The sequence below is a fragment of the Netta rufina genome, assembly GCF_964035555.1.
Source record: "Netta rufina genome assembly, chromosome: 6".
Lineage (NCBI taxonomy): Eukaryota > Metazoa > Chordata > Aves > Anseriformes > Anatidae > Netta > Netta rufina.
The window spans coordinates 27,824,602-27,837,678 of record NC_140129.1 but is presented as its reverse complement, the minus strand read 5'-3'; positions in this window follow the sequence as shown (position 1 = coordinate 27,837,678).

The following is a 13,077-nucleotide window of genomic DNA, read 5'->3' as shown; positions in this document are numbered from 1 at the left end:
TGTTAGACACCAGACATGTTCTGGTACATGTATATTACCTACAAAGATGTTTCAACTTGGAATCCTACATTTTGACTTCAAGCAGTGTACAGTGTGCACCTACACCTATGCCTACAATTAGTCTTGTTCTTATTAATTATTCCTTGAGCAAAACCAAGACTCAACATCCTTGCAATAAATTGCACTACTGCTCTCCAGTTCAGATTTTCATTGGAATACTGTGTATATCCATCCACCTCAGAAACTACTTTTAAGAAACAAATCTAGATTTTAAGAAAGCACAGATTACATCATAGAGATAAAATCACTGGAGAAAGGTGGGAACAATTTGGTCCTTGATTTGTTCAGACATGGTTGCAGGTGTGATGCTAGATCCCCTTTGGATGAGTGCTATTGAGGGAAGAAAAACAGTTTTCACAGTGCATTTATTCCATGTGAGTGCTAGAAGAGCACTCACAGCACATTTGCTGCAGGATAAGACAGGACAGGTGGTGTCTGGATCTGTGATTCCAGTGTTTACACTGGCTATGTCCTCTAATGCACAGTCAAATCAAAAAGATTATCACAGCCTTTAAGAAATGTAGAAGCCTCAGAATTGTCCTAAACTTCCAGCAGTTACTGAAGGAATTTTGTTTAATGTTTCCATGGTCTTCACGAGAATGCACAGTTCCTTCAACAAAACTACTTAACACGGGTCTACTGTGCTCTTAGAATTGTAGAACAACCTGGGTTGGAAGGGTCCTTGAAGGTCACTCAGTTCCAACCTCTCTGCCATGGGCAGGTGTGGCCTAACAACCACATGGACACCAAGGTTCTTTTAGGATCAGTAACTGCTACTACTTTATTGATGACATAATTTCAACTCTCTCTTATTAAGGACATAACTTCTTTCCTATATTGTGGACAGGTCCCCTTCTTATACCATTCATCCCACAGCAGTACTTTTCCTCTAAATTATTCATTGGTCAACCAACTTTGCCTGGCAACTGCAAACACCCAGCAACTTCCATGCCTTAAGGGCTGGAGAACAAGCAACCCAAGACAACAAGGCATCTCCTGAATCACTCTTCTTTGTTCCTTCTAAACTCTGTACATTCCTGATGGCCTCATCATTAAGAGCCCGATGTTATCACCAACCATGGGGGTTGTCGACCCCCATGGCCACACTTCCACAGGCAGGTACACTTTCCACTAGACCAGGTTGCTGTAGTGGGTTTACGTGGCAAGGTTTTGGTAGCAGGGAGCCATAGGGGTGGTTTCTGTGAGAAAGATCTAGAAGCTGCCCCATGTTTGGGAAGGGCCCCATTGTTTTCCAGATCCGAGCCAATAAGCGATGTTGTTTTGCGCCTCTGTGAGAGCATATTTAAGACAGGGAAAAAACGCTGCGCCAGACAGCAGCCGGGAGTGAGAAACAGCCTGCAGGTGCCAAGGTCAGTGTAGAAGGAGGGGGAGAGGTGCTCCAGGCGCCGGAGCAGAAGTCCCCTGCGGCCTGTGGTGAGGACCATGGTGAAGCAGGATGTCCCCCTGCAGCCCATGGAGTACCACGGTGGAGCAGGGTTCCACGCTGCAGCCCGTGGAGGAGACCACGGTGGAGCAGGTGGCCCTGCACTGACGGAGGCTGCCGCCTATGGAAGACCCCTGCTGGAGCAGATTCCGGGCCGGACCTGTAGCCCGTGGAGAGGAGCCCACGCAGGAGCAGGTGACCCGACAGGAGCTGCTGCCCGTAGGGGAGCCAGGTTGGAGCAGTTTTCTCCTGAGGGATGGACCCCGTGGTACGGACCCATATCTGGAGCAGTTCTGAAAGAGCTGCTGCCTGTGGGAAGCCCACGCCGGATCAGTTCATCAAGGACTGCATCCCGTGGGTGGGACCCCACAGCACAGGGGACAAGAGTGACCGAGAAGGAGCGGCAGAGAAGAAGTGCTGTAGACGGACCATAACCCCCATTCCCCCGCTCCCCTGCGCCGCTCGGGGGGAGGAGGAAGAGGGTGGATGGGGGGAAGGTGCTTTTGTTTTTTTTTTTTTTCCTTTGTTTTCTCACTTCTCTCGCTTGTTAGTTGTAGGCAATAAATCTTACTATCTCCTTATACCGAGTCTGTTTTGCCCATTACAATAATTATTGCATGATTTTCTCGTCCTTATCTCAATCCTTGAGCCCTTTTCACATATTTTCTCCCCATTCCTCTTTGAGGAGGGGGAGTAAGAGAGCGGCTGTGGTGGAGCTCGGCTGCCCACTCGAGCGGAACCACGACAGTTGCTCAAAGCCCCATCCAGCCTGGCCTTGAACACTTCCCCATCCACAGATTCTCTGGAAAACCTGTTCTCTATTCTCATAATAAAGACTTTCTTCCTCATATCTAATTTAAATCTACCCTCTTTTAATTTAAAACCATTTCTTCTTGTCCCTACACCCCTTGACAAAGAGTCCCTTTCCTGTTTTCTTGTAGCCCTCAAACTTACAAAACTTTTATGCATCACTAGGGAAATAATAAAGGATTTATATATATATATATATATATATATATATATATATATATATATATATAAATGCTTTGATAATCCCAGTTTTCTGTAGGATTGTAATTATAAACCAAGAGCATTTTGGTAATGCTCTCTTGATTGGTGTCCAAGTATTTGTAAAGCAGCTGATTTTTTTTAGGGAAAATTCCTTACAGAATTTCACAATGTCATTTTTTTTTTTCTTTTGAATGATTGTTTTCAATCTTTGAGCCACTGAGTGTCAAGGCATGATCTGTGCAACTATTCAGATATGTCCAACAAAAACAAGATTTCTACTACACCTATTCTATCTTAGATCTCCAAATAAGTGCAGGGTGTTGAAATGGTCCAAGCTAATGAAGTTTTAAGGTTGACGTATAGTGGTGTGGATTGAAATCCCAATAAATTAGTAAGAATTTTTCTGTTGCTATTCATAGGCCTTGGATCATTTACAATCTGGGCTTCACAGAATATTCTCTTGTCTGAGAAGCATTTCAGAGTAATCCACATGTTGAGGTGAAAATGTCCATTATGAAACAATATAGTCACCAAATTGATTTCCTACTGTATTTTTAATGAGATCTTTTACAATGGCAGCCAGTAACCAGAGTCATAAGTTCCATTGGTGTCCTAGATATTAAGCAGAGCCATGGAAATAGTCTATGCTAAAATACTCAGGCTCCAAATAAACAAGGCAGGCATAAGGCCAGGAAACTTTAAAAGTGTCTTCTGACATCTTTAACCTCAAGCAATTAATACATAATAGCGGTTCAATGATTTCAGAGCCTAAGAACACTTACTATGAAAGTCGATCCTTAACTTTGATTAACATCTTAACTATTTTTTCGAAGTTTTATTTTAGCAGGCTTATCTAAGTTCACACTTCCAGTGTGCCAGGCGGTGAACTAGGGACTAAAGACCTAAACCTAGCACCTTTTCAAACAAGGTCACCCAGCCTGTGTAACTGTGAGAAAGAGCTTGATGTTGAAGCTCATGAGAAAACTAGAAAGTTGGTTCTTGAGTGACAACTAAAGGAATCAGTTTTGAAGTTCCTTGCCTGGGTGGTATTCTAGCTTCACTCATAATCAGCTTAGATCTTTAAACCTCTTCTTTGGGTGTTTAAATGGTTTTAACTTTGCAATTTAAAAGGAAAGACAGGCACTTTTATCCTGCCTTTGCTGCATAGAGTTTAATGCTCTCTGGTTTCACATAACACAAGGGACCTCACCTACAGCTTTGTAAATCTGCAGAAACCAGAAAGAGCAAGTGAATCTCACTCCGTAAGGATTCAGATAGGAGCTGCAAACAGAGTCAGAGACAAAATCCTTGATAATTTCAAAAAACTTCTGGGTCACTGGTAAAACAAAATATGAGTCTTGTATCTCAGCCAATGAATTCATTCAGCAAAGTCCCACTATTTTATTAATTGGATATCTGTGTATTTGATGTCTTTCAGCCTTAACTTTTAACTAGTATTAATACAGAGACCTGTGAAGCTTTCTTCTCTCATCAATAGCACTTGAAAGACTTCACAATACTAAACTGTTTAAAGATCATTATTGCCTTAATAATGGTGTCTATTTATTTATACTAAAGATTAATAAAATAAAATAAAATTCTATTTTGTTATAAATTTAAAAACATTTTTAGAGTGCACCAAACAGACAAATACATCCATATCTTTACCTTTACCTTGAAATAGCAGGCTACAATTTATTTTAGTGTAAAGTATCATGAAAGTGCTAGGAAAACACAGTACAAATAAAATCGCTATTTATACTTCTTTGGCTAACACAATAATTTATTTTAGCATGTTTTCCTGTGAGTTATTGATTAGATTATTCCCCATTCTTTCCTAGGTCAGAAAAATAAAAGACTCTGATATGTAACCTTTACAAGCAAGGATTTCACAACCTATCTGTGAATTGTTTCCCAATGGGGTTCTGTCTCAGGCAGCTCTCTTTCTACAGCGGTGACTGACTCGATGGTCCAGATTCTTTTAAGGAATAGGGCTATTGTGCTATTACTATGACTGACCAAAAGTTGGAATGACTGCAAATGTTTCCCAGAAAAATGCAGGGATTTTTGAAATAACCATTTTATTCTCAAAAGAAAAATGTCAGCATCAAATATGAGAATACACACACATACATATATATATATTTTAAATATGAAAACCTCAGACCAGAATTAAATCTTTCAAATGATGTTTTGAAATGTTGAAAATGTAGTTATTTCAAATGAAATATTTTCTCTTCATTTCAGCATTCGTGAAGGAATATTACCATGTCATTTAAACCTTTCTCATCCTATTTTGAGAAGAAAACAGATGTCAAAATATCAACATTTCCCATGGGACAGAGATTTTGAACAGCACTAATCAGTGTCATTTTCAATAGCTTTTGCTCTGATGTTTGTATCTGCCTTCAAAACAACTGCTGTTGCTATTCTGTCATTCAGAAAATAAAGCATGGAATCAGAACATAAGGAAGGGACCTTATGACTTAATCTAATCTGTCCCCCTCAGTATCATGCATACCTGATATATGTGCTGTTTATTTATTAAAAATTACTCTCTGCTACATTTTTATTTATTTTTTTTTTTTTTGCCCCCCCTAGGAAGAGTATATCTTCCTAAATTTATATTTGCTCTTTCACCACCAAGACAGGATTCACAATACCTAATCTGAGTCACCTTAAATTAGGCACCTTGTTGAAGCTAATCAGCCATACTCTGTCAATAATCACAGCAGAAATAGCGTTGTCTGTGTCTCCTCAGTATCAGTAGGCACTGCCAAAGAAACATTTATCCATTGTAGAACACACAGAAGGACTCACCTTCCTAATGCTAGCACGCTTCTCTTATGGGAAAGAAGTCAAGATTAGGTTAGCGAGATGCCCATCCACAAGCAAGTCTCCTAAAATAATAGAATTAACACTTTAAAAGAGAATGGTCATGAAAGCTGAAGGGCAACAAGTGAGCAGGATCAGTCAATATTAACTGTTGAAAAAATAATTGAAGAATGACATTGGATATAAAAGGTAGAAATGAGCCTGAATTCATAAAAGAAAGTTAGATCTCTACAGCCTTTTTGGTTCTTTGTGAGAATCAACATGAAGTAAGTGAACTGACAACTCATTCTGCTTTTGAGTATCCTTTTCTCTGCCATCCTGAATCATAGAGGAAAAGATCTACCAGTGTTGCAAACTGCAGCCGCTTTGTACCCTTTGGCTCTGTTCAACGTTAAGCACATAAGTAGCCCTAGTAACACCAAACAAACTTTAACAAATTAGGACTTTAGGAAACGTATTGTTTAGTGTATTACAAAAGATTATGGACTGTAGGAAGACTGAATCAACCAACCTTTTTTTTCCAATGAGACAGGAGAAAGGATGGAAAAAAAAGGGGAAACATTTCAGAGAATCAAACTGAATGAGTGGTATCTTTGTGAAATTTAGTGTTGACAGGACTGCATAAGTGTAATCAATCCTTGTCTACCATATGGATTCTAAATTCAGACTACACTAGCTCTAACATATAGGGCTATTGTGCTATTACTATGACTGACCAAAAGTTGGAATGACTGCAAATGCATGAAGAACAGAGTACTGTTTCTTTGGTCAAGTAGTGGTGTAGACTAACCTCTGAATCTGGGAATCATCTCAGGTACTGTATCTCACATGTAAAATAGGGATGTCTAGATGCTGGCAGTGCAGATTCTTGGATGTGTGATTTTTATCAATGGAAAGATGGACAAAATGACTACAAGGAAGCTAAAGAAAAGAGGAAAGGACAGAACAGACTTCTCTATACTCATAGGTGGTATGAACAGATTTTGCTGAGATGACCTTTTTACTTATTTGTTTTTAGTAACACAAACATGAGTGGAAATGCAATAAATTTGAGAAATTACACATTTAAAAACTGTTAAAATGGGATACATTAATGAAAAAAAAATAATCTTTGTGCATTTTTGCAATATTCAAACTTCTGCATCCACGAGTTTTCCAAGATTTGGGCAACAATCAGTAATTTATATGGTTAAGGAAACAGCTGTAGATAGAGATGCTGAGACAGAAAACTAGAAACAAGATCTATGCTTCATGGACTAAGTCAAAACTAACCAAGTATGAAAAGAAAAGAAAAAAGAAAAAAAAGAAAAAAAAAGAAAAAGAAAAAAAAAAAAAGAAAAAGAAAAAAAAAAAAGAAAAAGAAAAAAGAGAAGATACTTTAAAACAGTTTGGAGATGCTTAGATTCCTATTTATTTTATATATGTACCAGCTTAGAATATAAGCATCTTGATGTTGGTGGGTGTATAGGTCTATACTCTACCTCTCTCTATCTCAGCCTGAATGTTAAGAGAAAGCATTTAAGAGCAACTCAATTTAAGATCACACCCCTTTGATGAATTTCAGTGCAGTGGTGTTGATGGAAAGACTTGCACTTTGTTCTTTCCGGGAAACCAAGATGTTTTCAGTTTGTTTGTATTTTTTTTTTTTTTTTTTAAACCACCAAATTTAATTGTTTACTTCCCTGGCTGTAATGAAATAAGAAGATAATGAGTTTTTCATTGTTCACTAATTGTATACTAAAGATGAGACACAGCCAGCCAACTGTAAATTGCTGCTTTACTGTAATGTTTGGATATTTCAGTGCAAATAGTCACAAATACATCTGTTCCTGCATAAAGTAAAAAGTCTGTGTTATGAAAACAAGCTGATGTAGAGAGCAATAAAAAATAACTATGATGACTTCTGTTGATTAGGATTTGGTGTATTGTGAGAGTTGCTTCTGACATCTCAGAAAGATGCTTGCACGTTTCAGCACCATGAAGACAGGCAATATTTCAGCAGCTTTTCTCACTCTGTAGTATTTAGAATTGCAAACCTGGAGCTGATATTCACAGATAATCCTAAGATCTAAGTAACTTTACAGTGCAAAATGACAAAACCTGTTAAGGCTCAACAGGCACCATCTTTTCCTTATCTTCGTTGTTTCCAAAAATAAAGGCTCCCTCGGTGAGTTAAGCATCAAAGTTATGTTAACTTTGAATTTCCTTACATGTGTGTGTTCTCATTTTTTTTTTTTCTACCTGTTTTGGGAATGGGCTAGATTTAACATTAAAACCTGACCCAAAGTTCCCTGAAGGATCCAGATAGAGATTTTAACCCTATTGAGTTTAATGGGAGCTTTATTATTGATATAAAAGAGACTAGGATTTCATGTTAAAACTTTCAGTCAGACTATCCATAATGTATAAATTTAAGTTTAGAGGCAGAAAATGACTGCTTAATCAGTTAGCCCATTTCTCTGTGGAACAGGGAGGTGTCAGTAGACAATGTTTCATGCAGACCTCATCCAAAACTCACAGAAGAAAAAGAACAGACTCCTATAAGAAAAACAACAGACTCTTGTAGACTTCTAGTAACTCTGACAATATTCCTTATGCCCACTGCTCATAATTACTCTGCTTGTTCCAAATAGCTCAGCTCTCTTTAATAAAATACACACCTACATCACCGCATAGAGAAACATGTAGTAGTTCTTTCGTGATCACAAGATACTGTAGCAAGATTTTACAGGAAGAAAAAAAGGTATCACATTTTAATTACAATAATTTCAAGTATTATTTGTTCCATCTAGCTTTCTCATTTGGGAAAATATAAGAAGGACTGAATTTGACAATAACAAATTCTACATATATGTTACAGTTTTGAGATCTTTTTTGTACTGTGGGAGGCATTAATCTCAGATTCTGAGTGGCATATACCAGTTACATCTGCCTTGTCATTAACCATTCAGCGACACAGCTCTGCATGGCTGGTGACACAGCCTGGCAGCCAGTGGGGCTGGAAGCAGACCTAACATCCATCTGCTTAATGCCTGGGACAAGGTGTTCCACTTGCTCTGCCTTCACCTGTGAGCTTGTGCCTGCTCCCAGTTCCTGTGAGCTTGTGCCTGCTCCCAGTTCATCTGAGATTGGCAGAACAATTACTGGGGATTTTCTTGTGGAGATCATGGGTTATAAAGTCTATTTACAATACAAATTATTTTAGGGAAACTGGAAGTATGGTATATTTCACTCAAGTTAGGCAGTAAACCTTTTGGCTTAGCTGTTGTTTTTGTAGTTGTTGTAATGATTATTTAAGTGTATTTGGAGTTCTTTGTATTTAAAAGTGACCACTGATAGGACCCGCATGAATGGTGTCAAGCTGCAGCAGGAGAGGTTCAGGCTAGACATCAGGAAGAGGTTTTTCACCAAGGGGGTTGTCGCGCACTGGAACGGTCTCCCCAGTGAAGCAGTCACTGCACTAAGCCTGTTGGAGTTCAAGAAGTATTTGGACTGTGCACTTAGTCACATGGTCTGAATTTTTGGGTTGACCTGCATGGTGCCAGGAGTTGGACTCGATGATCCTTGTGGGTCCCTTCCAACTAGGGGTATTCTATGATTCTATGATTTACACAGCCCAATCTTTTTGGCATTTCTTGTGCACCACACAACTTTCACAAAACTCTGGGTGATCTGGCAATGCCTTGCATTCCCTGTCTATTTATTTCTGTTATGGTTGAAAATTGTAGAGGCTGCAAAGTAATAGAATACCTGATCCAAATATATTCTAAATCTCTCCACTTTTCTGCAGTCATTGTCTAAAATCGGTTTCTTGTAAAGACTTCCATATCCATTACAGGAAGCTATGATTAGTTATTAAAAATGTGTATGCAATTGTTTTCTGTTCTGGGTCCTTCCACTTTTTTCCATTTCATTAAGTAGTAAAATGAAAAAAGAGGTAGTTCACACAGGTTTGAAACAGCTGCATGATAAGCCCATGCTGACAGGACCACTTTTATATTTACTATTATTTTATATTTCTATATATTCATATACATCTTATCTGTAAATATATATATTTAAAGGTAACATTTGCAGCCATTGGCATCTGGTGCACTGCTTTGATGAAGGGACTCAAGACGGTCAGACTGACAAGAAAGGCTGACTGCCTGACTGAAAACTACGCTACATGTTTTTAAGAAAACATTGATGTGCCTAAATGTTTTTAAGAGTTACAACAGACTAGAGGGCCAGATATTCACTGGTTTACTTACTATATTACTTTACTCTATTACAAAGAAAACCTTGGGGCCATCTCTCAGTGGGTCACTGGGAAAAGGGATACTACTTCTCTTAGGATTTATTAGTTCATCAAGGCATTTCCTTCGAGTCCTTTTGAACTAATGAATATTCAGCATATAGGAATCACTTTTGTCTTAAGCCCTCATTTGCAGATATCATCCCTGGAGCTTTGCAGAAGCAAAGCTTCTACAGCAGGAGCCCCAGCAGCAGCAGAGATTGTGGGTTCCAAACCAGGCATGCCCTGCTCTCGCACAGGCTGCTGTCTGCCTGTGTCTGAAGAGTGAGCAAAATATCAGTGCTCACCATTCTATCCTTGAAATAGGCAGAGAAATAAATTAATAAGTTTAACACCATGAAGAAGAAAAACAGACATAGGGTCAAAAGGGAACTAGCAGAAATCACACTAAATCCAAATGCACATACATCTAAGCTTTTTTCCTTGGCCTTAGGGTGGGGACTGAGGGGAAGAACACACATTGACTTCTCTTCCCAAATAAAAGCTTTGCAAAGATCCCATCAAATGATCCTGGAATCTCCAGAGATAGAATAATTGTTACAGAGGGTGAAGATCAAGTGGCTGTGAGGAGACTATGCAGAATTAAACTGCACAACTAATTTAAACAGTTCCTCATTATTAGTGGCTTTAATAACAGTGGTGTCTATGCATTGTATTTCTTCCAACTGTATGCATTTGGTACTGGTGGTGGCCGTCCAAGATGCCCACAATAAACTGCCACACTGCCAGCAGTGTGCCTTCACAGCCAAGAGGGCAAACAGCATTTTGGGGTGACTTAAACACAGCACAGTCAAAACTGGCAGTCAAAAGAGGTGGTCCCCCCACGCTGTTTAGCATTGTCACAGCATCACCTTGAGTATTGCATGCATTTCTGGGCTCTGCAATACAAAAAGGAAGCTGTTACTTGACACTCTACAGAGAAGGGCAACAAAGCTGGTGAAAAGGCTGGAGGGCACATCCCGTGTGGGAGGCTGAGGACACTTGGGCTGTCTGGTCTGGAGAAGAAGAGGCCAAGAGGTCACCTCCTTTTTCTCCCCAACTTCCTGAGTAGGGGAAAGGGAGAGGGAGTCTCTGCTCCCCAGTAACCAAGTACAGGGTGTGAGGGAATGGTACAAAGCTGTGCCAGGGGATGTTCAGACTGGACACAGAAAAAATTGTTCACCATGAGGGTGGTCAGACACTGGAACAGGCTTCTGGGTGAGGCAGTTGATGCCCCGGGCCTGTCAGTATTAAAGAGCTGTTTGGACAATGCCCTCAATGACACAGTTTAACTTTTGGTTAGCCCTGAAGTGGTCAGTCAGTTGCACGAGGTGATCTGTGCAGGTGTTCCTTCCAACGGAATTATTCTATTCTATTCTATTTCACATTAGGATTCTGCAGTGACTAGAACTCACATCTTCTGCATTCCAGCTACAGAGATCCTTTAACACAGCCAGTGACCTAAACTCTTCCAATGACTTTGTCACTTGTCTACTTGAAAAATATAATGAGAGGAGTACCAGGATAAACATATATGTGTGTAGGTGGGTATTAGTATTTGCTTAGTGGTGAATAGTATATTTGAGTTTATGCTCAGCACTTATTACCAAGCAAACACTGCTAGTCATGACAGTGTTTGCTGTCTGGCTCAAAGATCTTACCCACTAAGGCAAATCCTTGGCATAAATGGTAAAATTCAGCTGCCTTCAGCCTTGTGCTGAAATGGTATTTTTGCCATTCATTTCACACTACCAAGGACTGCTCCACTACCAAGACTTAGTTGCCTCCAGATGATCTGCTTGTGTTTGATGTTATGGCTGAATCTTTTATGTTTCCTCTTGGCTGGGCTGGTTCCAGCTCTGTGGAGAGGCTAGTTTTAAAGCCTCTCCACAGAAGCATCACATCATCCCTACCAGTGTAGACTGCTGGAGGCATGCTTTGAATCAATATATCTATATCAACAGACCACCATTCCAACCCACCTGAAGCCAGTGAAGAGCCCAGCAAACTTCCAGGCCACTCTTCTCATTGCTGCTTTTCTCTTTGTGTCCTGCATCCTGAGAGAAATTTTGTTTAGATTAAAGAATTCCTGAAGGTGACTTCTTGTAACAAAAGCAAGCAAAGACTAAACAAACTAAAAAAGCTATACATTTCTTCCTCACACCACACAGGATAAATGAAAAAAAATAAATCTATTTGGAGAAGTATAATGTTGTGTTTTTGTTTTCTAGCCCCTTTTCTTCTCTCTAGGACCTTTATTCATTGCATATTTTGCCTGCTACTACCAGGTGATGAGTCTATCAAATGATAATATAACTGCTGACTTCATTTATTAAACTTCACAAGGGCCAGACATGAAGTGTAAATAGAAAAATCACTGTCTCTGGATGCCAACAATGATAATTGCAGCTACAGTTACTGTGAAGGCAGTGGAGTGCTTTGCAGAGTAAATGAGAGGCAGGTTTTTCCTCAGTAGATAAACATCCTGTTATAGTTCTGAGCAAGTGGAGAGATAGCACAAACAACACAAGTGTTTAGCAAATGCACTGCTTATCATTTGGCTAGTTGAATGGAAAAGGTGGGAATTATAAAGACAAGTCAAAATATGGGAATGAATATTGAACTCTGATCAAGAGAGATATACAGACTGATTTATTTGCAGTGTCTGTTAGTTCACTAGTGGTCAATAATATAGTGAGAATGAATTTTCAAATTAAATTTCTGCATTATTTGAATAATAACTACGTGTTTCTAGCACAAGTCTCTTTCTGCCTCCCCAGGGGTATCTTCAGTGCATTCCCATGAGTGTCTTTCGGCATTTATGACTCATATATATCACTCTGCTTTGAAAGGCTAAGCTCAATGCAAGACAATATTTAGTAGTGTTTCAACAGGGAATTAAAGAAGGAAGATGGACAATTCATTATGGAGAACGCAGCTTTGGGCATGAGCTGTAGAGTTCTCATTTTCATGCAGAAAGACAAGGCTCAGATGCAAGCTTAGAGGGATTTTTATGAGAAAAACGAATAACTAAAAATGCAAACCTTGGGGTATTGCCAAAGTTGCAGGAAGGAAGTTACATCCCCTGTTTACTAGCTCCTTCCTGTCATTATGTCATGATCTGGACAGTTGGGAGGCAGTGGCTCAGTTCATCACCCCACTGAAAGCCACTGGGAATAGACAGGCAGAACAGCCAGTGGTGAGTCTCCAGACCTTTCTCAGCATCTTCTCCCTTGCCCTTGTAGAAGTAAAGGAGGTAGTGAGTGATACCAAGAATAGAGAGAGGGTCAGAGAGGGTCAGAGCTTGAAGACTGACTGTGATTTCTCTCTGATTGACTGACTTCTGCCACCCCAGAGATTAAGAAGAAAGTTTAATCATTTCTCCAGCATCAACAATAAGCCTGGAAGCACTCTTCATTTTAACACCATGTTTTTGACTAATGTCAGCTGA